Raw genomic sequence first — 26,539 nt, 5'->3', positions numbered from 1 at the left:
CCTCAGGGAGTGGAAATGGCTCATTGGTTCCATCTGCCTACTCCAATGAGCCATAAAGCTGCCGCTAACTGTAGCAGTGCTCATGTATTACGTGTTCACTCATTTACACCAGGGATGACAAACTTGGGGAGTGGTGGCCTATGGAGAAATGGAGAATGCATGCATCCCTAAAAGAATTCAAATTCAAAATTTTAAGAAAACCATGCTGGGCAAAGGAAGCACATTTGCAGGTCAGTGCGGGCCTCAGGCTGCTGGTTTGTGACCCCTGATTTATACAGTCCTTCCTTAATGGCTATCATGTGTCAGGCTAGGCGCTGTGAGGACTTACAAGAATAAACTTACAAGTGAATTCATATTAGCGTGCACTCTAGATGGAGCTTATTTAGTTAGCCAACGGTTATATAGCACGCACTATGTACCCAGCACAGTTCTAAGAACTTTATAAATATCAGTTTAAATCTTTATAACAATCCTTATTGTCTCCAGTTTACAGATAGAAAGACTAAGGCCCAGAGCAGGTGTGTCATTTGCCCAAGGTCACAGAGCTAGCAAATAGTAGAGCTAGGATTTACATCCAGGCAGCCTAGCCCTAGAGTCTGTGCTTTTAATCACAACACCATGCTACGTCTCACAAGACCTGTAAATGCATAATATTTACGAGGTAGCTTATGGCGCGAACCCCGTCGATGAAATGATCATGTGACTGCCTGAAGGCTCTATGCTCCTCTACAAATGCCCCTGACTAGAAGCTGTTTCCTGCCAGGAGGATTTGGCTTGCTTGATGTTAGGGTGAGTCCATATTTGACGTTTATTAGTGAAATAAAAATCAATCTCCTGTTTATATTCATTTGGGCTTTGGCAAACTGATCTATTATTTCATTTAAGTGAGGTTCACTTTAGAAAATAAGCTGAATTTGTCCTAAAACCTTAAAAAAATAAATTACATCACTTCACACTTTGACTATTTCTTTGCTTTTTCATTTAATTAGTTTTAGACAGGAAGCAAAATCATCCAAGATTATATGTTTGTGTCAATCTTAGGGCAGACTCAGATATTGCAGGACCTGAAAATTACTTGGGAGGCCTTTAAGAAGGAGAATGCAATGTTAAATGTAAAAAATTAGGCAGGGGTGTGGCAGAGGTCTGTTCAAGTGAGGGGCCCCATGGCTTAAGGGCCACTGGTTTCATGGTGACTCTCCTTGGGTCTCTCACCTTTGATTCTTATGAGCATTCCAATAAAAATGCCACAAACCCTTACTTTGCTCTTAATTTTCAATTATTTTGATACTACAGTTACGTTCACCCCCTAAAAAGTTCTTCATGAAAACCAGAATTTAGGAAACAAATAAGGAAGGGAGCGATTAAGCATCATTCTTCAAAAAGATTTTCAGAAAAGCAGAATTACAAAACACTGCAGTGTTTTGCCTATAAACCACATAATTAGAATGATGGGTGGATGAGAGGGCAGAGAAATGTAAAATATTATGACTCTTTGTCAAGATGAGGACAATGAAAAATAAAGTATCAGAAATCACAATTTACGTCAATGAATATATTATCTGAGTCACTAAATTTTCATTGCATTGAATAAAAAAAAAAAAAAAAAAAGAGTCCATTTTATAGGAAGGAATGGAGGAACACCAGAATTGTTAATGCAGCCCAGATCTAATACAGCCCTGGATGGAGAAGTTCCAATTCAATATATAGCTGTAGAGTGAATAAATTAATAAGTGACCTGAATATGTGTGTTTGAGGAACAAGAGAAAGGACAGATGGTGCTAAAGGGGTCACAGACCTCCCCCATCAACCCCAACTTACAACTGCACGTTTTATTTCTAAACCATTAGCCAGCAATCTGGGGGAGGCAGTAGATATGTCCCCAGAGTCTCTCATTATAACAAATGTCTTTATGTTTATAAATCTTGTGAGTCTGTGATGGAATCAGATTCACAATCATGGGTATAATACACTTATTGGAGGAATTCTTTGAAGAACTTGGAGAAAATGCTTTTAGAAGAGCTCCTTCCATCAGGACCACCACATGTTTGTAGTCACTCCCTCTCTGCATCCTCTGGATATGATAAACACACTTTTCCCCAAACTCAGGATGCCCCATTCCACAGTATGTCATTCTTGGTCATTAAATAACAGGACTCGATATTAATGTTGGCCGTCTCCATCCCTCTTTAACAAAGTGTTTTCAGCCAAAGATATTAAACTAGTCAACCTCTCTTTTCCCCTGTCAGAGAAACAGCCAGTATCCTGAAATCACAGCTCATTTGTACCATGCTGGCGTGAATATTCAGACTCCATTTGTCTCCAGCTCTTAAAGGCTGGTGTTAGCATGAATGATAGACATTTTGTTTTGAATTAGCAAAAAGAAGGAGAAAAACCCCCAAATAATAAGTTGGGCCTTAAAATATCTGTTTCAGGGAATGCAGCTCTGCCTTTTCCTCCAGTAAAAGTCGATTTTAAAAAAAAACCTAGATTTAATTTGGCATTAAGTTGGATTTGGGATACAGAGAATAGTAGGAAGGAAAATGTCTCAGTCTTTTCCCCCCAGATTGAGCCTTTAAATCCTATTGGAGGACTGCTGCGTGGACTAGTGCAAGATGTTTACAGCTTTGTTTCGTTGAACATCCCAAAGCAAAGTTTGGGAGTAGCTGAGTCTGTGTCCTTGAACTGTACAAATCCTGTCACAGTTAGAACCTCAGACTTTTGATAGTTTTGTTTGAACGCTAATTAGCAGGATCAGTTTTTCCTCCTTACAGCGCGTACTCACTCATGCTTTTTGAAATCAAAGTCTGGAAAGGAGTTCTAGACAAGAGCTCCTGGCACCATTGTTGGTTTTTCTCCCTGCTATCTGTGCCCTGATCTTGGCTTGCCCACCCTGACACAACCTCTTTCCATCAGTAGCTGTGCTAGGCAGGAAGGTGTTCTCCATGGTGCAATTAAGGCCTTAACGCCAGGTGCAATTCCCTGGCCAAGGAAACACCATCGCTTGGCCAAAATTACAAAATCTGCACATGGTGATGCTGGAATGTCCTCTTACCTTCCTTATCATGAAAGTTTCCAGAATTGGGAAGACCATGAGAATCCATGTTCCTTGTGTCCCCTCAATTCCTAACCACACTTGGGCTCACGGTGTATTTTCCTCTTTATACCCCATGACAAGGACCTGAGAGCAGTCTTCTCAGGGTGAGATGAGGCGGATTCAAGATCTTTTCACATATGAGCCTCATTCTACAGTCACTACCAGAAATCTGTAGAAAAGACTATTAGTGTAAGAAAGACCCCCTTCAGATCCTGCTATAACAAGTATGGGCACATTGAACTAAACAGGAGACTGAACACTTTGTCAAGGGTGTCCAGGGAGGACTGTTCTGCAAAACTCAAGAAAAGGGGAAGGGAAAAAAACCTTCTCTTTCCATTCCATCTGGAGCTTCCACTGACTCCAAAAATATTGGCCCACAGTGGTTATAAAAACACCCATTTATGCTGTTCTAAAACAGGATAAAGCCTGCTAGGTGCTTACAACTCAAAGCACTTCTTTTACATGCTCATAGGAAAATTATCTTTCTCTCCAAATTCTATGGCTGACTGAAATTAATGAAACACAGTTGGGAGGCACCTCTGCTGGCCACTGGCCACCATTCACTTGGAACACCCCACTAGGCCATTCATGGATTGCAGCGCTGTTTTCTCTTGACTTCAGAATTTCTCCTTTCTCATTTTATACAAACAGCAATTTATGTAAAAATCACTGACACAGGTGTCATTGGCATTTTAGGTAACTGAGTGAAAAATGGCATCTTTTTCCTGGCAACCTGAAGAATATCAAGAGGAAAGTATGGAAGTGAGGGGTACTTGAAAAAATCTGATATCTCAAAGTTCATTTTTAAGAAATGGAAGGGAGTATGCAGAGGAGGAGGAAACTTACAGACCTCTGATAGCCTCTTCCACTAATAATCAGACAATCCAAAGAAAGATCAAGGGTTTCTGCTAAAGAAAGAGAACCAATGGAGAAAGAAAAAAAAAGCAAGGAAAAGAAATGACACTTTAGAAAATAAAAGAGAAATGAATGAATAGCTTTCCCCATTTTGTTTGCATCAAACTCAGCAGGAAAAAGTTGGGAAATTCAGTGCTGGGGTAAACATGGCCCGATTAGAAATGACATTTGATAGTGGGGCCCAGAGAGGAGAAGCTTGTTATGGCCACCACAACTCATGGACTGGCCTCTCCATGCCTCATTAGCCCCCATTCTGGCCTGGGCATGAAACACGAAAATACTACCAATGCCTTCTTGAGGGCACAGGAGGTATGGGGTGACCAGCAGGGAACAATGGACTAAGGAGGGCGTTCAGTGCAAAGGAGGTACACTCCCCCCGACTAAGTCCTTTACTGACCGTCTGGACAAGATGATGTTCCATGGCAACGGAGTCCCAGCCTCCTGACCCTAAAAAGGACCCGCCTTCTGTCTCTTTGGACATTAAGGAGTCTAATCCTGGGGTTCCCCCACTGTGCAGTCTGATCAGCTCTGACTGTGATGAAGAAAATGGTCCTAAAGGAAAGTGTTGATGTATGACATCCCTGGGCATGCAGCTGGGGAGTCAAACACATGCTCATGCGTGAAGTTAGCTAGAGGGGAGCAAAGCTGGGTAGGGCAAGCCCCATAGGAATGGTTTGGGGCATAGCCCCTAAAGGAGAGGACAGAAGAAGGAATAAAATAGGACCAAAGGAATAAGTGGAGAAAGAAATAGATAGATATCCACATTAGCTAATACACATGTTCTTACAAACCCTCATTAGAAGTAGCATTTAGATTTCTTCCTCTTGGGAGGGTCCCTCTCCTGTTATTTAGCAGGAAAACTTTCTACATGCAATTTCTGGTGCATTTTTAAACCACTGCTCCTCTCGCTCCACAATCTTTCTGGGTGGCGTCATCCACTCTCACGGTTTTAATTTCTATGTATAGGTTATGACTGTGAAAATCTCTATCTCTAGTTCTCACCTGGGCTTCAGACTTGCATATCCCTTGTTTTCTAGACACACACCCTTGGCTGTCCCACAGGCCCTTAAATTAGCAAGTCCCAATCTAAACTCATTGTCCTTCCCTCTTGGCTCCCCAAACAGTGTTCTCACAGAAGAGTGACTGTATCTGGAGCAGGTTCATGCTATTTACTGTCTCCTAACTCTTTGAGGAGCGAGGTAAGTCTCCTGCCATCAGTTAATCATATCTTTCTTTCAGTCCCTCTCTCCAGCTTTGACTTATTTCCACCTCTGGTGGGCCGGGGGGCAGGCAGCAAGTGAGGAGAACGCACCACTAATAATCATCATTTGGAGGTAGTCTTAAAGCAAATAAATTATAGATTCAGAGGCTGCATCTTCTCATCTATCCATTCATGTATTCATTCAGTCATTTAATAAGTACTATTAAATGCTTACCATTTACAAAACCTCCTCTAGTGCTGCCAAAGATGTAAAAGGCACACTCTTCAACTTCAAAAATTATATAACGTAATAGGGAAATGAGAGATGTGCACAAAGGGCTACAACACACTGTAGGAAAACCAAATATTCTAAGAGTGATATAAATGCTAAGGGAGTTCAGGAGAGGAGAATCGGAGAGCAGTCCATATGCAACAAACTAAAAATCAGCATACTGAGAAAAAAAGATGATGGGGTACTATGGACTGAATTGTGTTCCACCCAAATGCATATGTTGAAGTCCTAACCCCTAGTACCTTAGAATATAACTAAATTTGAAGACCAGATCATTAAAGAGGTGATGAAGTTAAGATGAAGTCATTAGGGTAGGTCTTAGTCTGATATGATTGTTGCCCTTCTAAGAAGAGGAAATGTTGGAGAGAGAGAGAGAGAGACACCAAACATGTGTGCTGGCAGTGGGATGGCCATGTGAAGACACAGGAAAAGATGACCAAGAAGAGAGGCCTTAGAAGAAACCAAACCTGCTGACACCTTGATCTTGAACTTCCAGCCTCCAGAACCGTGAGAAAATAAATCTGCCATGTACCCAGTCTGTGGTATTTTGCTACGGCAGCCATAGCAAAATTTTTCTCCCTACTAGAGCCAGCCTCGGAAAAATTGCGAATGAGTGAAGTTTCCTTTAGCTTCTCCATCTACCTTCTGAAATCCCCTCTTTCTGTTCCCCAGGTAGACCTTCTGCTGGTGGAAGTTCTCCCAGGTAGGCAGGATTTGCTGAGAGTGAGGGGTATTTCCTCCTGAAATCATCGGTGTCTGTTCAAAGGTGAGCTTCCTCACCCTGAAGACTGACTCATCATCTCTCTATTCTCTCAAGTCAGCAACATTCTTCTTGGGAAGTGAGAACTTCATTATTGATTGGAGACAGTTTTGCTTAAGACATTATATATGCAGGAAAAAATTTAAAATAAAGCAAAAAATCAGATTACAAAGCAGGAAAACAATTCCTTCCAAACTTGTTAGATTACTTGGTAAGTAAACTCTGAGGAGCATAGCAGAAAGCTTGGTTCTGCACAATGCATCTTTAGGTGCAAGGATTTAGAAAATCAGGCAGAGAGGCTATGTAACTGCTAAGATCAGAGCCCCTCCCCAGTAAGAGCACATAAACTCTACTCACAGCTAAGCAATCAGATGTCCACTTGTGAACCTCTGGTTGATCACCAATCCCTATGAATTCGATTGGATGATCTTGAAACTTTTTAATGATACCTGGTATAAAAGGAGGATGGAAACATAAGTGGAATACATTTTAGTTAATGTGGAATTACATATTTTAAAATACAATTTCTTCCTCAGGTACTGTTGTTGGTTAGGACCGTAAAGGGGAAATAAAGCACAGATATAAATAGATATTGTGCATTTGCATTTTAAAGAAAACAAATACAATTATTACAGAGTCAGTCCCTGAATTCTTCTAAATAATGGAGGGGAGAAGGTGGTATAGTTAGTACAAAGCAGGGAATACTACCAATGCCAACGATCAAAGACAACAGGCTTCAGAACATAGTCAGAGATACTGCCTTCTCTAAGCTCATGCTCAAAACCTTCTAAGCCTCAGACTCTCAAAGTCTTTTTGGAACCTTTGTCCAAAGTTTTCTGCTGTTGATTGTCAGGAACTTGGCTAACAGGTAGAAGAGGAGGCTCTGGAGGATTACAAATAATTATAGAAAAGTATTGGTAGATAATCTAGAGTTAACTCTCTTGCACTTGAAACACAGCAATAAATATTAAATATAAGAAGGGCCAAAGAAATAATTACCTGGGACAGTAAATCACCATCACACCCCTAAACCTGCCCCAACACGATGTAACAAGGGACGCTAATGGAAAATGCAACTCTGGGTTTTAACGTTTGCCTTTCATTTAGTAGAATAATGGGCTCAAGTGGACCTTAAGAACATACCTTGCTTTCCCCCACCCCACCCTTTGCCATTTCGCATTGGAAGAAAATAGAAGTTCATAGAGTTTAAGGGACTGGCTTGGAATCACACTGCTGGAAATTGATCCTGGATTCCTAGATTCTCATTTCAGTTTTCACACGTAAAAAACAAAACAAAAACCTGCCTAGCATGTTATCTATGGTTTGTATCCATCTGACGAAGGCTGGTTTGCACACTAGGGATTGGGGAACCTTGAGGGCCTGTAAATTGGTCAGCAAGACAAGGTGCCATCCATTTCCTTATTCCTGAGCACTCACTCAGGCTATCTTCAGCTCCCCTCCACCAACCTCAACCACCTCTTCCTACTTGCCCCAAATGCACTCGTCCAAACAACTGTTGTATTGTCATGCATCTAGAGTACCTAGCTCAACCTAATCAGGATCTGGGGGGCTGGGACCCAGGCATATGTGTTTCTCAACTGTCCCCGGTGAATCTACAGTGCTGCCAGGTTGAGAGTCACTGAGATAAAGATGCAGCATTCTTTTCCAAATCACTGAGCCCTGGGCACATGTGGGGGTCAAGTAAGAGGGCTCCGCTCCAAGCTCTGCTCCTCTCTATGTGCCAGGAACATATTGGGGATATGCCAATGAACAAATAACCATCGTAGCTGGCTTCATGGCACTTATGGTGTAATGTCCCCCTAGAACAGAGGTTGTTAGGCTGGCCACCTATCAAAATCTTCTGGGAGAGCTGTTTTAAAAAATATGACATGACCTCCAGAGAGGTGCCCAGGAATTTGCACCTTAAAAGAAGTTCCCTACATTCAGTTGCTAATGTAGATTAGAGTACCCATCCCACATAGGCCTCCCATTCTTGACTCTCAGGCTTCAACTAAGGCATCGACTAGAAGAAAGCAAGGAGTTATTCGCCTGGATTGTAAACGAACAAACCAAGAGATTTAAACTTGCAGGGAAAAGAATTCACAGTACCTTCCCCAAACCCTCTGGCAGAGTCAGTGTTTATCTGCCTGGTTTCCCTTTCCCTGGTCCCAATTCCCTCAGTTTTTTTATTTTTTAAATTGGGAATGAATAAAGAAAAAATAAAGAAATCAGGGATCAGGGGAAAATTTTTTTGTTTGGTCTGTAGAGACTCTGCATAGGTTTATGAACTACCTTGTTAGTGAGAAAGAGATAAAAAGGCTTCTGAGAGAAACCATAAAGTGAATAGCAAAGTAACTAAATGTAGAGTTTGTCTTCAGATATACTTGCTATTTTCAGATTTACGATGGACGGACAGAAAGGTGATGAAGCTCTCACTCCTTGTTTTAAGATTTTTCTCTACTGTCAGCTACCTTGCAACCTCAAATAGATGCCTGGGCGAACCATTACTCGCTGGATCCCTTTAAGCTTTTTATTCAGTGCCCAACGCATAGATTCTGACTGACCTGGCTCAGAGGCAGCTGCTGAAATTCTCTGCAGGCAAAGCTAAGTCTAGACCAGACATAGTTAGGAAAGGAACGACCCGAGATGAAGGAAGAGGGGCTGGGAGAGAGAGCTGGACGGTGTGAGGTAAATGAGCCCGTTTCCCTACCGCAGTCCCCCTCCCAGCCAGTGGCAAACAGCCAGGTGCTACTTATTGCTCCTTTGATTGAACTATCTTCTCAGGCATGTGGGGAAATTTGGGTTTTATATGAAAGCATTCACTCTGGGAGAATCAGGGTGTAATAAAAAAGGAAGGAGGAATTTCTCTCCTTTCAATAAGCTTTCTAGTCCTCCAAGAGGAGGGATTTTCTTAAAACCCTTAGGAAACATCTACCTAAAGCCATTCAGTAGCATGACAAACAGAAACTAGCCCCTTCCTAGGTTACACAAATGGAAAAATATTGACAGTACATACTTGAAAAAAGTGGTGACAATTCTACTTTAAAATTCCTACCAGGGCTTCCCTGGTGGCGCGGTGGTTGAGAATCCGCCTGCCGATGCAGGGGACACGGGTTCGTGCCCAGGTCCGGGAAGATCCCACATGCCGCGAAGTGGCTGGGCCCGTGAGCCATGGCCGCTGAGCCTGCGCGTCCGGAGCCTGTGCTCCGCGGCGGGAGGGGCCACAGCAGTGAGAGGCCCGCGTACCGCAAAAAAAAAAAAAAAAAAAAAAAAGTCCTACCACAAGCGTTCACAGAAAGATGCCATTTTTCAAACGGGCACCAAGGCGTTGGATAAAGGGGAGGGTCTCAAATGATAACTTATTATAACAGGGAGTTATTGCAAAGGTTAAATTAGGGATCCTTTATAAAAATGAATAACTTTATGGAGTCAGCAAGAAGAACCAGGTTTTCATTAATTTATAATTTTGCCTTGTACAGTCGAGCTAGGATCCTTTGATTTGAACATGAATATTTATACTAAAAAAATCCCCCATGACTCTTCTATAACATGCCCTGCTCTCATTATGGAGATACTAATAGCTACTGTGTAATAAGGGCTTTTAGTGCCAGGCCCTGTGCTAAGCTCCTTGCACACATCTATCTCATTTATTACTACAACCTAGTGAGATACATGTTCTTAACTTAGGAGAAGCACTGAGAAGTTTGTTGTGTTTAAGACATTTGCCTAAATTCACCCAGCTAGTAAGTAATGAAGCCAGTATTCAAATCCAGGGGCTGACCCAGCCTGATGGGTGTATGGGAAGGATACATGTCCACATTCATTTATTCATTGAGTGAGTTCTCTAAGCCAGGATGGGACACACAGGGAGGAGCAAGGACTCTGCTTTCATGGAGCTTACATTTTGATGAAGTACAGACAGCATACATGTTTCCAATAGTGAGTAGATAAAAGAGCGTGATGTGATAGAGGGCCACTGGAGGGCCACTGAATGGTGAGGGATGGTCTCTCTGAAGAGGAGATATCTAGGCTGAAAATATATTTCTAAGAAAGAGTCACTCATGTGAAGAGTGTTCCTAGAGGAGCCCTTGAGAACCCTAGTGTGAGGTAGAGGGTTTTATGAGATGACCGTGTGCTCTGTGATCATGAAACTCTTCCAAGTTGTTCAGTCCATATGGGATTCAAGCTTATCTGTGTATTAGCAGAACACACAATGCTGAAAGATGTGCTGAACAAAGGGACTTACCAAAAAATTATTCTCAAAGTACCACCTTTGCCAGAAAGCATGAGGGTGGTAGAGGTGCTGGTAATCTGTCCCTACCCATAGGGAGAGTGCCAGGGATATACCTGGTCACCTGTGCATCCAGTGTCCAGAACGATAGAGGACCCCCTGTGCTCCTGTTCACTTGGTAAACCTGAAGAGAGCTGCCTTCTGTGGGTTTACATGAGTTCCTTTCAGTCTTGGGCATTGGAGGATAAGGCAGAATATTTCTTAATAATAGAAGAATGAAACACTACAGGATATAATCCTTGGAATGGGAAAGGAATGGTAAGAAGTTATTTCAGTCTTAGTTGGCAGGAAGTCACATAACTTGTGTAGGGATAATTGAAATAAAATATTTAAAAATAGATCTATGGGTTTTAGTCAAAATGTGTCAGTAACAATAAAACATTAATAATTGTCTCTTGTGAATTGTCTCTGTTTTGCATTTATAGCTGAATATGGGAGCTAGGAGTATTTTAGAAGAGAATAAATATGTGATCTCAGGGAATTTGGGTCATTTAAGTAAATACTAATGAGTGAATTGACCTTGACCAAGTCATTTAAGCACTCTTGGCCCCTCAATTTTTTCATCTGTAACATGAAGCATTTGGAATAGATTTTTAAGACCCCTCCAATTCAGATGGTTTATGTAGAATTCTATGGCCTTTTAAGGGAAAAAATGTATTGTATATGTCTCGGTATCTGTGAATGACCTTGTTATGGTTGTGAATAAAATAAGTTCAATCATGTTCACCCTTTTCAGCATCTAATGGGTTTCCCAGAGAAAGGTATTGCTTTCCAGGGACCACCTACCCTACCCCTTCTCCATTATTTCTAAGAGATGAGTATATTTTATAGCTCTGAGAGAAAGGATAATGTATCACATAATGATATCTATAATCTGTTGAATACCTACTATGTGCAAGGTACTTGATATCTGTTATCTAATTAAAAAGAAAACTGTGAAAATAGTTGTTCTTAGTGTCCTATTTGAAAGTAAGGAGACGGATTCAGATTCACTGTCACATAGTTAACAAGTAGCAGAGTTGACATTGCAGCCCAGATTTGTTTGACTCCAAAGCTCTTTCCATGACTGAACACTTGGAGTAGAAAGGACAAGAGTATATAAGAGAATAGGAAACTAAGCAGAATGTTTCTGAAAAGCACAGCAGAGTTTTCTGTAGTCTCATGGAGCTAAGTAGGAAGAACTCAAAGTTCAAGAAGGAAGAACCATTCTGGAGTTGATATATCAATATCTTAATTGTGATGGAAGTTACACAACTATCTGTATTGTCAAAACTTACAGAACTGTACACTAAAAAGAGTAAATTTTACTGTATATAAATTATACTTTGCTAAAAAATGGAAGCAAGGAAAAAAAAGAGAAAAGGGTCTTGGGATACAGTCTCAGTTAGACCTTTGTAGAGTTCATCCGTGGAGAAGGGGCAAACTAGAGGTCGATGGAGTTGTACAAAATGGCAGATGAGTTTCAAATCACCTCAGCCCTAATTCAACTAAACTGAACTTCCCCAACTCTATCAAACTACCAGAAGATAGAGTAACTCAATTTGGAGGAAAGTAACGTCACCTAGCACCTCAGTTGGACATCCACATGGACAAACAGAAAACCAAATCTTGACTTTTATTTAACATCATACACTCCCCTCCCCCAGTTCCAGATTGACTGTAGATCTAAATGTGAAAACTTACACATTAAAGCTCTCAGAAAAAAGAAGGTACCTCCATGATCTTGGGGTATGCAAAGATTTTGTAAACAAGATGTATAAATTATTAACCATAAAGGAATAAAATTGATAAACTGTATTGCATTAAAATTAAGGACCATAAAGAGAGTGAAAAGGCAAGTCACAGACTGAGAAAGTATATATTAGTAAAACATATATCTGACAAAGGATTTGTATCTAATATACAAAGAATTCCCACAAATCAATAAAAAAGATAGATGACTCAACAGGAAAGTAAGTAAAGACTTTAACAGGTACTTCACAAAAGAGGATATTAAAACGGCCAAACAGACATATGAAAAAGTGCTCAATCTCATTAATCATTAGAAAAATTCAAATTCAAATTCCACACCACTAGAATAACTAAAATTTAAAAGACTGACAATTCAACGTTTTGATGAGAAACTATAACTCTTATGCACTGCTGTGGGAATGTAAATTGGTACAATCACTTAGGTAAAATATCGATATTTGGCAGTATTTGCTGAAGCTGAATATTTGTAGATCTGGAGACCTCAAAATCTTACTCCTCAGTGTATACATGGCAAAGATCCATGCATATATTCACCAGAAGACGTGAACTAGAATGCTCATACCAGAACTATTCACAACAGCCACATACTGGAAATCAACTCAGTGTCTATCAATAGTAAAATGGATAAACTGTGGTAGGCAAACGACGAAATACTGTATTGCAAATTAGAATAATCTAGGTATCACTCAGGCAATGAATCTCAGAAACACAATTTTAAACAACAAAAGTCGGACACCAAACAAAAATTCTATAGGATTACATTAATATTAAATTCAAAAACAGACAAAACTAATACTTGGTGCTAGAAATCAGAATGATGGTTCTCCTGGGGCAGTGGCCAGGGGTGGCAGGGAGGAGGCATGACTGTGGAAAAGGGGCACGAGGGGGGCTCCTGGGGTGCTAAGCAATGTTCTGTTTCTTGATCTGGATGCTGACGACATCACTGTGGTCGTTTTGTGAAAATTCATCATGCTGTACAGCTGGGATTTGTGCACTTTTCTGTATGTTACACATCAATAAAACGATTTTGTTAATAATGTGAATAGAAAAAGATGAAGCCTCGATCTGGAAAGATGACAACAAAAGGGAATTTATGGGCTCGAAATACATAAAATCATGAAAATTCAATATTCCCAGTCATATATTACACTAGTAGGAAAATAAAATAATAAAAAGAAAGACAAACAATGAGAGAAAACAAAAAGGTAATACAAATCAATGTACTCTGCAGGGGGAAACTTGTAGTCGGGAAGGCTGGGATCAATTTGGCCAGTTATTTCTAAATTAAAAGTCAACACTGGATTATTTACCAATGACTTAGTGAACTTTCCACATATATATTTTGGCTTACTATATCTTAGAAGGGAAATATTGAATGTTTTTGCAAGTGGCCCATACCAAAGCTATTCAAATACAGGGACTACTTATCATCTTAAGATGTTGTGAAACCTCGCAGTGCATTCAGCCCCTTGCTTACTAACCACAATTTCCCCTCTTCACTTTCAAACACCACTCTTCCCAAATCTATCTCCAGTGCCTCACATGTGCATTAAGTGCTTGCACTGCACAAAGTTTCCTCTTCACTTGTTTCAATTGTATGTTTCCATTTAAGCTTTTACCTGTGTATCTTGAGCAACACTTGTCTATAGTTTGCTTGTATTTCAGTGTGAATTTTTACAGCTGTGGGAGAATCTTTTGATTTTCATAGGATGCATTTTTTCATAGTATCATGGAATTATGCATACGGCCATACACAGGTATTTGTATAAACTCGTAGATAAGAGAGACAAGGTGTATTAATAGCATACTATGTTAGGAATTTAGCTACCAGGCAGACTAAATAAAGCGAGAGACTAAGGAAACTGCTCTTATAATTCAAGAAAAAGTCAATTATCCAATGAAAGTAAGAATTCTCTTGGCATTCTGCAACAAACAGATTCACTGGGTTGCTAACAAAGCTTTACACTATTCAGTTGGGTTGGACATAGGTCCTTCCCTTGAAAGCAGCATGGAATTGTGAAAGAAGACAGGCTGTGGGGTCATAACAGAGGTATGACCTTAAGGAAGTTCTTTGTGGGATGTCAGTTACTTATTTAAAAATGAGAATAATAGGGGATTCCCTGGTGGCGCAGTGGTTGACAGTCCTCCTGCCGATGCAGGGGACACGGGTTCGTGCCCCGATCCGGGAAGATCCCACATCCCGCGGAGCAGCTGGGCCCATGAGCCATGGCCGCTGAGCCTGCGCGTCCGGAGCCTGTGCTCCGCAACCGGAGAGGCCACAGTAGTGAGAGGCCCGCGTACCGCAAAAAAAATAAAAATGAGGATAATAATAACTGCCTTGAAGGGTTTTTACTCCTCTGTGCCTAGGTAGTTTTTTGTTAATGCCTCTATGGAGGCATTGCCACAGCGGGCTGTCATTGTATGAGCATGGGCTTCTTGATGGCAAGGACATGGTCTTACCCATAATTCTATCCCAAGCATTTAGCAAATTCCATGACATATAACACGCTCCATAAAAGTTTATTGGTGAGTGAATGAATGAATAAATGAGATAACATATAACCTAGAATGCTATAGGCCCCCAATGAACATTACTCCTCTCTTTTTCTCCTCCTTTATTATTCTCTATCTGGAAAGCAGAATGAATCAACCCTTAGCTTATTTCTAGTAGGTGGCCAGGACTAGCAAAGGTAGCCAAGGAAATTTTTCTGAATTCCCCTTAAAATTTCATGGGAAGCCAAGGATATAGCTTATATTTTTGTTCACAGAGGAGCCAATTTTGCACAAGTATGAAGATGAAAAAACATTCTTATTAGAACAGAACAAGATCACATAATAGTACAAAAGAAGGGCTTTGATCTCTTAAAACCGTGCCTATTTGCTGCAGCCTTTCCTATTTTTTCTTGGACAGTTTTTGAATTAAGAATAATCCATGATGCTGTTTGCATTGGCCAAGATTTTTCAATTGTTAATAAAAGAATCAGAATAGATTTTTAGAGGTAAGATATTTTCTGATCAGAGAAGCATTAAGAATGTGTCCATGGCAGGGTGAGGGTCAGATGTTTATTTTTAAGCTGTATGAAAAGTTCTCTACTTCTCTAAAGCAAGTCAGAAAGTGAAAGTAATTTATGGTATTATGAAATTTCTGGACTTCTCATGGGAAAGTGGCTGACCTCAGTGTTTGATAAGCTTCCTGTGGCTACAAACATACAAGCCATTGACTCCTAAGAAAAATGTAACATTTCTCTTTACAGAATCATGGTGCACCTGCAGCTGGAATTTGGTTTAACTGCCTCGCATCAGGAAGAACCTAATGTAGATATTTTTATATGTCCGAAGCTTGTGGAGATGCAGTCGTAATTGTCTCTGTCACCATCATCATCATCATGAACGTCAACATCACCACCACCACCATCATTATCATTATCAACAAGCACTGATGTTTGTTTGTATTATTTGTAAGGCACTGTTAAATGCTAGGGTTCCAATGAGTGATAATAAATGGTACAATTAATTTTTATGTATATTAAATTTTCCAAAGGATATAGTCTTCATGGCACTCTTTTGCCTATGTGGCTATGTATGGCTTCTTTATTTTTTAATTGAATATATATTATTTACCATGTATTATTTTATTTTTAAATAACAGTGTTATAAAGATATAGTTCACTTACTACACAATTCATCTATTTAAGTGTATAATTCAATAGTTTTTAGTATATTCAGAGTTGTGCAATCATCACCACAATCTTAGAACACTTTCCATCATCCCCCAAAAATCCCTATACCCTTTAGCCACCTCCCTCCACTGCTGAAAGAGCCCCTATATCTCCCAGCCCTAAGCAACTACAAATCTATATTTTATTTCTATAGAGTTCCCTGTTGTGGACATTTCATATGAATAGAATCATATGATATGTGGTCTTTTGTGACTGAGTTCTTTCACTTAGAACAATGTTTTCAAGCTTCATCCATATGGTAGCATGTATCAGTATTTCATTCCTTTTTATGGCCAAATAATATTCCATTGTATGGATATATCACAATTTGTTTATCCATTTCGTTTGTTGATGGGCATTTGGGTTGTTTCCATCTTTTGGCTATTGTGAATAATGCTGCTATAAACATTTGTGTACAAGTTTTTGTGCAGACATATGTTCTCATTTCTCTTCGGTATATACCTAGGAGTGGAATTGCAGGGTCATATGGTAATTATTCTATGTTTAATTGTTTGAGGGACTATGAGACATTTTTCCAAAGTGGGTGCACCATTTTATATTCCCATCAGCAGTGTATGAGGGCTCTGATTTTCCTACATCCTTGCTATGCAAGAGGAATAACTTATAAATATATCTCCTGTGCAGTAAACTTCAGGCATATAGAATAAGTTTGATAATTGTAAGTTTACATAAGTTGAACCCATTAGTTCCAATAGACTCTCAGTTTTTTTTAACAATCTCAGTACTCAGGAGTTTTGGATATTCACAAAGAAGCAATGTCCTAATTCAGTACTTTCTGGTTGAGACTACAGGTAATCAAAGCAATTGGATTATTTATTCAGTTCAGTCAACTCAGTGGAAAATTTGAGCACACTTTATTGATTTAGTGAATTGATTTTCTTGTTTCTGTTATATAATATGTACTTTGTTTAAAGTATTCTTAAAACTTTTTCTAGTGTTAGCTTTGACTACTGATTAAAATTTAAGTACCCGAGAACAGGGCTGTATATTATATATTTTTTAATGGCCAGTTGCTGAAGATGAGCAAAAACACAAAGCAAAATAACACTGAAAGTGGAATGATCCTGTCCCTATTCTCTACCTTCTAACCAGCTAGCACTGCCCAACTTTCTCTTCCATGCCAGGGCTGTGTGCCGAGACCTAATCCAGTCACTGTGAAGCACAAAACTCTGACACGGAATCTGAACAGTGGTAGGGCTGTGGGCTCAGGTCAGAACCTAGAATCACCTTGTCTTACCCATGTAACAAAGGCAAAACCATCAATGCGTGTAGCCCTGAAAAAAAATTTGCTGGTTGATGTCATTCCTCAGCATTTAAAAAAAATCAGCCTCTGCATAATTTATTTGCACAATTAACTCAAAGAGTAGCCAGTGAAGGCTGTAATCCCATGGATGAGATACAGAGGCCTTTACACTAGAAAACTGGTAAAACATCACACTCACTCTGTCTCTGCTCATCATCACCCAGTTATCAGAATGTTTGTGGTCTTGGAAACTGGACATCAGCAAACACAGCAAAATAACAATGCACAGGGGACCATTTTGTGCACAGGGCCCTGGGAAGGGCCAGTGGAATTCCTCTGATCAGTCTCCTTTTGACTTTTTCCCAGAGACCTTGTTTCTGCACTGAAATGTCTGGAATGCTTGGTAGGGACGAAGTGGGTTGGTCACAGGGCAATTATGCTACTATCATCAATGAGATCAGCCATTTGTGGAGTGATTTCCAAGTGACTAGTGGTATCACCAGTGGGTTAAGAATACAAATGATAGCAATTTTACAGTAAACAGAACTTTCACATTCTTTTTCCCAAATGATTTTCATGTCATGCCCGGAGATCAGTAATACAAATATTATTGGCAACATTTTATCAATGGGACCTAGAGAGTCCTGGAGAGGTTAAATGGTTTACCCAAGGCCTCTCAGCTAGCGGTGAGTAGATCCAGGTCCCCAAATCTGTTCTCTTTGCAGAGCACCATTCTGCCTCTTGTTGGTTACTTAACAACCAAGTTCATTCAGCAGGAGCTGGTTATTTTTTATTTTAAGACAAATCAATCACTATATTTAGTTTTAGAAGACAGATGAATCCACTGATTTGATTCCCAACTGCTATCATGGGATAAAAATATTCAAAATGACAATCCTGAGAACTGATTCTTTGTGACCCTTGCAATTTGCACTGTCTTTGCAGTAATGACATAGTGGGGGGAGTGTTACAACTGATAAATCCTTCAAGTAACCATCCTAACCCCAAAGCATTTGAACATCAAAATAGATCTGTCAAGGTATGGTGGCCCACCACAGTGGCTTTCCACTTGAAGTCTCGATCACAGCGTCATTACCTGTGAAGTGTACCATCAGATATTTGAGGTTTCATGTGATTTATTCTTTTTAAAAACATTAGGAAGGATTCAAGCTTATTTCTATAAACTTGCCTCTCACTCAGCTTTATTCCTGGAATCTTTTTTGAGTGGAAGAAAAGGCTTTCCTGTGTGTGTTCCCATGAGTGAGGCTTCCCTGTGAATATCATTCCGCAGGCATGACACGTGGAGAAAAAAATTTTGAGATCTGCTCTTCTTCTATTTCTATATCATGAGACAAAACATCAGGCCCAGTCTGAGATTCTATTTCCAGTTAAGAAGTGGAAGTTGCTAAGGATGTAGCAGAGACAGACAGCGACAAGATTTCTGCCCTCACAGAGCTAACTCCCTAGTGAGAAAATTAATAAATATTAAACTATTTATATCTTATTCACTTTTTTGTTGTTTTTTGGCTTGAGTTCTTTTTAAAAAATTTTTTTTTGTGGTAAGAACATGTGATCTGTTAACGTGTGATCTACTCTCTTAACATCTTCTTTACTTCTGTATCCCCAGTGCCTTGCGCAGTTCTGAGCACATATTAGTTTCTCGGTAAATATGTGTTAGTGAATAAATAAATGAAGTCTCCAGATGTCCAAACTTTTCCATTTCTAAATCTTGATTCATTATCCAGTGTCATTCTTTCTAGGACCAGATTGAAAGTGGATACAAAGAGGACAATCAGAATCTTGCTGAAGCCTGGTACTAACAATTTTATTGGCAATTATATTAGATGGTTGATGGTAATGTGGACAATATCCCAGCGTCAATCTGTTATAGCCACAAACTTAAACCCAGGCTGCTATCTTTTAAAAACCTGTGTGTGGTTAAACAAACGGAGCATGGGGTGAAGATACAGATGGATCAATAAAACCCATTTTCACATTAATACAACATTTCAAATTTAACATCCTACAATAAATTTATCTTTAAAGAACAGCATTTTTTAAACATAGCATCTGTCTTTATTCATATGCCAACAAAAATACCAACAGAAGCCTCATCAGGGACAACATTTATAGCTGAGTTGATTGAATTAAATGAAAAAGATAAATTAGTTCAACAAAACCTTTTGGGCAACCGCCACCAAATAATTTCACATTGGGCAGCTCTCCCTGTTTTGAAATGGCAATTCTGGCATTACGAAGGCACGTATAAGCTGAATAGAGCTGACATATATATAACTGCAAAACACAGGAAAATGTACTTTTCAGAGACAAGACAACAATCCTTCCATGTTTGGAACATAAAATGTGATTGTGACAAATCACTGCTAAAGAATGAAAAACAAATAACGACTGTAACTCAAAACAACTAACCTTACATACAAATGCCATCCTAGAATCTTGGATAGAACTATAAATACATTACGTGAAATATACTACAAGTGTGAGAGAGGAAAACATTAAATTTAGCCAGAATTTAAATGGTATCAAGGCTGCACAGATACTTAGGTTGTTTGGGCAGTGTTTTTTTTCTTCTCTCTCTCTCTGAGCCCTTTCATTTCTGATGTGCCTCAAAAGGAAAAGCTCAGAGATGAAAGTAAAAACTGTCCTTAGTATGTTTTTAGGCTGTTTGAATCCAGAGGGAAATCCAGCAGTGCAGGCACTTCATCATAAGATCCCTGAGTGAGCAATCACTTTTTTTTTTTTTTTTTTTTTTGCGGTACGCGGGCCTCTCACTGTTGTGGCCTCTCCCGTTGCGGAGCACAGGCTCCGGACGCGCAGGCTCAGCAGCCAGGGCCCAGCCGCTCCGTGGCGTGTGGGATCTTCCCGGACCGGGGCACGAACCCGTGTCCCCTGCATCGGCAGGTGGACTCTCAACCACTGCGCCACCAGGGAAGCCCGCAATCACATTTTTATACCATTTACATCCCCATAGCAACTCATGCAGTACTCATCAATTATTTAGTGGCAGGCTGAAATACTGATGCTTTTCAAGACTACTTTTGTTTCTATTCTACTCTATTGCAAAAGGTTCCAGATCATTAAATCCGTAAAGTCAGACCTGTCTCTGAAAGCTATATAGTTATACATCTTATTATGGAGAATATACAAATATGAATTTCATTATATTATAGAAAATTTAGAAAATATAGAAATATATGTAGAAAACAATCTTAAAGTCTCTTAATCCCTCCCGCCCTAAGATTACTTTAAAGTTTAAATATATCTCCTTCTGGTTTTCTTCACTAACACATATGATCCTATTTTAAAAACAAATTTATTATGTTATGTGTTCAGTTTTTTCACTTATACATATTTTCCTACACCATTCATTTAACATGGTTAATAATGTCATGGTTTATATAATCATTCCCCTATCACTGGACATATATTTTAAGTTTGGGCTATTATAAATAATGCTGTAATGGACATTCTTGTACATAAATCTTTATCCCTAAATCTCGATCACTTGGTTTTTAACTACTAAGTAATGTAGAGGGTGATTCCAAGGGATCAAATTGATCACATTTTCTTTATGTGAATTCTTGTTTTCAAATCACCAACTGGAGAAGTTGGGACAGTAATTACAGTGTCACCAAAATATTTGTAGATGAGTTACAGCAAATAGTATAGCAAGCCAAAATTGTAAAGGCCTCTGGTATCATCCATTCACTGCCGAGATTATAGAAAAACTCCCCCTAAAAGTTGTCTTTAAGAACCTAATTTTCAAGATTAACCAATTTGGGCCTTGAGAGATGAGGTAATTCAAAAGTGTAGCAAATTAAACTATTATAACAAACACATTAGATGTAGATACACACAGTGGAAGGGAAGAGAAGGAATAAGTCCTAGTAGTGAGGTAAGCCATAGCATCATGGGAGAGCCACTGGTGGTTTGAGAAGGTCTGGTAAGGAAGCGTCAATAGTGGGCTTAATGCTTAGGGTGCAAGCACTCTGAAGGTGGGGTTTATACTTTACACTTTTGTTTCCTCTCTACAACTCACAAAATATTCAAGAACTGCTCCTTTTTCTTTTGGAAAAAGAATATAATTGAACATAGTCGATAATCCCTGAATTGTTCCCATCTTCAAAAATGGCACCAGCGTTCACTGGGCCGCTTGAGCCCTGACTTGGGAGCCTCTCCAGACATTTCTTCCTCACCATCTATTCTCTGCCACTCCCCATGCAATAAATTACTAAGTCTAGTGATCCTCCCTCCAGAATATTTACTAGAAACAGTCCATTCATCTTCACCATTGTTGCTACCACTCTAATCCAAGCCACTTTATCTCATCTGCGCCATTCAGGAGATGCCTTACTGGTCTCTTTATTCGAATCTTCTGGCCTTCTGCAAATAATGATCTTTTTAAAAACGTTAATCTGGTCAGATAACTGCCCTGCTTACAATACCTCTATATCTTCATAGTGCAGTTAGATTATATATTCAATTATTTATCACAACCCACACTTTTGTTTGTGATCTGGTCCAACATACATCTCCAGTTTCCTCTGGTACCACAATTTTTGTGATCTGGTCACACTAGCGTTCTTTCAATATCTTGCATAGATCCAAATCTTGCAGGCCATAGAGCCTTGGGTCATGCTGTTTTGTAAGACTAAAATGATTCCCCTACCCTTCCCTAGTAATACGAGCACATTTCTCACTTGGATAATCCTTAGTTTTCCTTAAACCCTCAAAGTCAAAGGTCTTGCAATACTCACAAAACACTGATGTTTGTGTTATAGCACAAGCACAAGATACATGTTAAAAGCTTTAAGTATCCTATCCATTTATTGCCAAGATATAGCAAATTAAAATTATTGTATTAGATATACAGATTTTTAAGATTGTTTTCCTTTGTGTTATTCTCTTTCATGGCTCTGTTATTTATCTTCATGTACAATTACAATTTGTAATGACATTTATGTTTGGATATCTGTTTATTTAATGTTTGTCTTTCCTACCAGGTTGAAAGCTCCATGAACGCATGTCTGCCTTTATTTATTTATTTATTTATTTATTTATTTTTGTGGTACGCGGGCCTCTCACTGTTGTGGCCTCTCCCGTTGCGGAGCACAGGCTCCGGATGCGCAGGCTCAGCGGCCACGGCTCACAGGCCCAGCCGCTCCGCGGCATGTGGGATCTTCCTGGATCGGGGCACGAACCCATGTCCCCTGCATCGGCAGGCGGACTCTCAACCACTACGCCACCAGGGAAGCCCTGCCTTTATTTTTTAAACCACTGATCCCCTAGCACTTTGCAATTACCTAAGATATAGTAATCACTCAACAAATATGTATAAAATGAACAAATGGACAAGAAACAGTCAAAATATTTCAAAGGAATAACTAGTGACAAGACAGTCAGGGAAACTTTACAGGTTTATCGCCTATTTGCAGAGAGGATATTCATTAAGAGCTTGCCATTGGCTAACTGCTCAATTAATTGAATAAATGAAAGAATATATGGGTGAATTTTTATTAGCTGTCAAGCAGAATATGGTAAGTTCTGAATGAAAGGCAGATACCTATACCAAAGCAACCAGTTAAATAACCTGCTGCTACCACTTTCCTCTAAAAGTGGTTTGAAAGAGAAAGCATGGAAAGCACACGAATATGCTTCCCATCATAATAGTTGAATCATGCATTATTTTATTTGATTCTCATAAGGACGCTGTGAGATAGAGAGTATACCATCTCCATTTGACAAAAATGAAATTAAGTCCAATGTCTACGATTACTCGTAATGCAGCGGGTCCAGAACTCAAACACTGAATTTCTTTTCTTTTTTTAAAAATTTATTTATTTATTTTTTGGCTGCATTGGGTCTTCATTGGTGTGCACGGGCCTTCTCTAGTTGCAGCAAGCGGGGGCTACTCTTCATTGTGGTGCGTAGGCTTCTCATTGTGGTGGCTTCTCTTGTTGCGGAGCACGGGCTCTAGGTGCATGGGCTTCAGTAGTTGTGGCACATGGGCTCAGTAGGTGTGGCATGCGGGCTCAGTAGTTGTGGCGCATGGGCTTAGTTGCTCCACGGCATGTGGGATCTTCCCGGACCAGGGATCAAACCCGTGTCACCTGCACTGGCAGGCGGATTCTTAACCACTGCGCCACCAAGGAAGCCCCAAACTGAATTTCTAACCCTAGAGACTGAGTAATAAGCACAAGAGTGGAAAATCATGAGATAGCTAATGTGATTTTGTTCTGATATCCTCCTCTGCATCGGTGATAAGTTTGGTTGGGCTTTTAATAAATTGATACAGACTTTCAATAAGAAACAAAAAAATGCCCAAATCTTCCCAAGTCTTCCAGCTTAAAAACCTGATTTTGGTCTCAACTACTATCCCTAATAATTTTGAGATTGGCAAGATTTTATTTTCCTTTCCAGTCATATTTCAAAATATACTCTGAGTCACATTTGTCTCTATTCCTTTTAAACCAGGAGAAAAGGCTCCCAAGAAAACTGTCTTGGTACAGAAACCTACTCATACACCAGCTGTGATATTGGCTTATTTCCATATAACCTAATATGGCTAAGAAAATGTTTGACTGGAACAGAGTGAGGATTGCCAGACTTAACAACTTTTTAGTAAGAAAATTGCCACAGAGTCCTCTGTTTAGACATCGTGTAGTTGCCGTTCAGATGCTAATGCTTATCCATTCACATCAACAAAACTGTAACAACTTTTATGCAGTAACAAAAATCAGATACCTGCCCCTTTTGCCCACTCACAGGCAAAATGAATGAGAAAAAGCTGCCCAAAAAGGCTCTGGATGATAGCATATTGAACATGTTGCCCTTCTTGGGTTATAAAGGCCCAGTGACTGGGTACACCCAATTCAGATTCTGCAGGAGGTCCTCTGAGTGTGTGTAAAATCAAGTAGCTTCAAACAGAAAAAAGGATGAAAGAAAATTCACCTCCACCATCTCCTATCATGGATTTACCAACATCTTCCTCAAATTTACCAACATCTTCCTTCCTTTACCACATCTCTGACTGACATTCTTGGTTCTTCTTACTTCTGGTACTCAGATATAGATATCAATATTATCTTAAATTTCACCCCTTCTCTCAACACAAATACAATGAATAGTCATCAAATCTGAGGATTCTACTTGGGCTGTTTCAGTCATGAGGGCTTCCTTGCTTCCATTCCCACTATTGTTTTTTTCGTTCATATACTTTTGTGCCTAGACCGTTACTATTGTCATCTGGCCAGGCACTGCAATTTCTTTAGTTGTTTTGAGGCGTGAGCAAATGTATAAAGTCAGACAGATCTGGGTCTGAATTTCAGATCTGCCACTTATTTGCTGGATGACTTTTGCAGATTGTTTAATTTCTCTGTTAAAATGGAAAGCATCTACTTTGTACGGCTGTTGTGGGAATTAAATGAGGTACCATGCAGTAGTATGGCACCTGACATGAAGAAAACATTCAGTAAATGTCAGCAAACTCCCATGTTCTGCTTCTATCCTCTTCCTAATCTCATTGCATTCTGTATACTAGTGCTAGATTATTTTCCTAACTATGTATGCAGAAATTGAAGGTGAAAAATATACCCATTGACCCCTGAAATTTGCCTTGGTCACTGAGGAAGGAAGCACTGCCTAAAAATTCAACCTGGACCAAGTTAAAGAAAAACTAATGTCAAAATGTTTGTTGTGCCTTAGAGTTACTAGGGGCATAAGTCTAGGGCAGATGACTGTTTTTTTGTTTTTTGTTTTTGTTTGTTTGTTCGTTTGTTTTTTTACAAAAACCCTGCAGCTAACAGGACACCCTCATCCCCTTTCCTCTTACAAATCTTTTTTTTTTAACATCTTTATTGGAGTATAATTGCTTTATAATGGTGTGTTAGTTTCTGCTTTATAACAAAGTGAATCAGTTATACATATACATATGTTCCCATATCTCTTCCCTCTTGCGTCTCCCTCGCTCCCACCCTCCCTATCCCACCCCTCTAGGTGGTCACAAAGCACTGAGCTGATCTCCCTGTGCTCTGCGGCTGCTTCCCACTAGCTATCTATTTTACGTTTGGTAGTGTGTATATGTCCATGCCACTCTCTCGCTTTGTCACAGCTTACCCTTCCTCCTCCCCATGTCCTCAAGTCCATTCTCTAGTAGGTCTGCGTCTTTATTCCCGTCTTGCCCCTAGGTTCTTCATGACCTTTTTTTCTTTATTCCATATATATGTGCTAGCATACGGTATTTGTCTTTCTCTTTCTGGCTTACTTCACTCCCAACAGCGCAAGAGGGTTCCCTTTTCTCCACACCCTCTCCAGCATTTGTTGTTTGTAGATGTTTTGATGATGCCCATTTTGACTGGTGTGAGGTGATACCTCATTGTAGTTTTGATTTGCATTTCTCTAATGATTAGTGATGTTGAGCATCCTTTCATGTGTTTGTTGGCAATTCGTTTATCTTCTTTGGAGAAATGTCTATTTAGGTCTTCTGCCCATTTTTGGATTGGGTTGTTTTTTTTTTTTTTTTTTTGATATTGAGCTGCATGAGCTGCTTGTAAACTGTTTTGTTTTGTTTATGTAAGTACTTTGACCTTTCTTTGTTTCTGTAAAAGGTGAACAACACCTCCACCCCTAAGTTGCTTGGGAGAGAATTAAGGCAAAGAGCTAAAAGGCTGATTTCTTTCTCATATACCAGAGTCTCATGTAACTTCTCATTTAAAATACTTCATTTTAAACTGTGATCCAGTCTGGACTATACTGTAAGGTCCCTCTACCACTTCAAACCATTCATCAGAGTCTGTTTTAAACAACATAGCTTTGAGGAATGAGGAAAAAAGGAATTTTTCCATGCTCAGGGTGAAGCCGAGAAAGACAGGAAGGGATGGAAAGCTGTAAGAGGGTGACAGGAATTTGGAACAAGAGGTGACGGAAAAACATAGGTATTCCCACCACTCTGTCTCTTTCTTGGGGATTCCCAGAAATATGGAGGTGGAGGCCCTAATAATTTTACTTGGAAAGGAAAGAGAGACCCAGGAAGAACTTTGTCATTTGCAGGTTACATACTTATGAACAATTAATCAACAATCCAAAAAAAAATTATAAGTAAAATGTCTATTATCATGATTAGTTTAAGTAATTCAGACAACTGTTGCTGCATAATGAAAAGTACTGGTTAGATGTTAAAAGACCTCAATTTTAGGTTCTGGTGACACTCCTCACTAGCCATGTGACTTTGG

At 39.6% G+C, this 26,539-nt stretch overlaps 1 protein-coding gene across 8 annotated transcripts in view; it reads right to left on the bottom strand.

Moving 5' to 3' along the window:
* The window catches only part of CALD1 (caldesmon 1), a 181,264-nt gene that overhangs the window by 108,631 nt on the left and 46,094 nt on the right, over window positions 1-26,539 (bottom strand). For 6 of the 8 annotated variants that reach the window (XM_029233568.1, XM_029233584.1, XM_029233577.1 and 3 more), the window contains exon 2: window positions 6,620-6,711. The exons of the other annotated variants lie outside the window; for them this stretch is intronic. The gene's annotated coding sequence lies outside the window, so the exon portion shown is untranslated. The remainder of the gene's footprint in view (window positions 1-6,619; window positions 6,712-26,539) is intronic. 8 annotated transcript variants of the gene reach the window in all.

This window comes from Monodon monoceros, unplaced genomic scaffold (genome assembly GCF_005190385.1).
Source record: "Monodon monoceros isolate NGI ecotype Baffin Bay Population unplaced genomic scaffold, NGI_Narwhal_1 Super_Scaffold_2, whole genome shotgun sequence".
Lineage (NCBI taxonomy): Eukaryota > Metazoa > Chordata > Mammalia > Artiodactyla > Monodontidae > Monodon > Monodon monoceros.
This window is presented reverse-complemented; position numbering and strand designations above follow the sequence as displayed.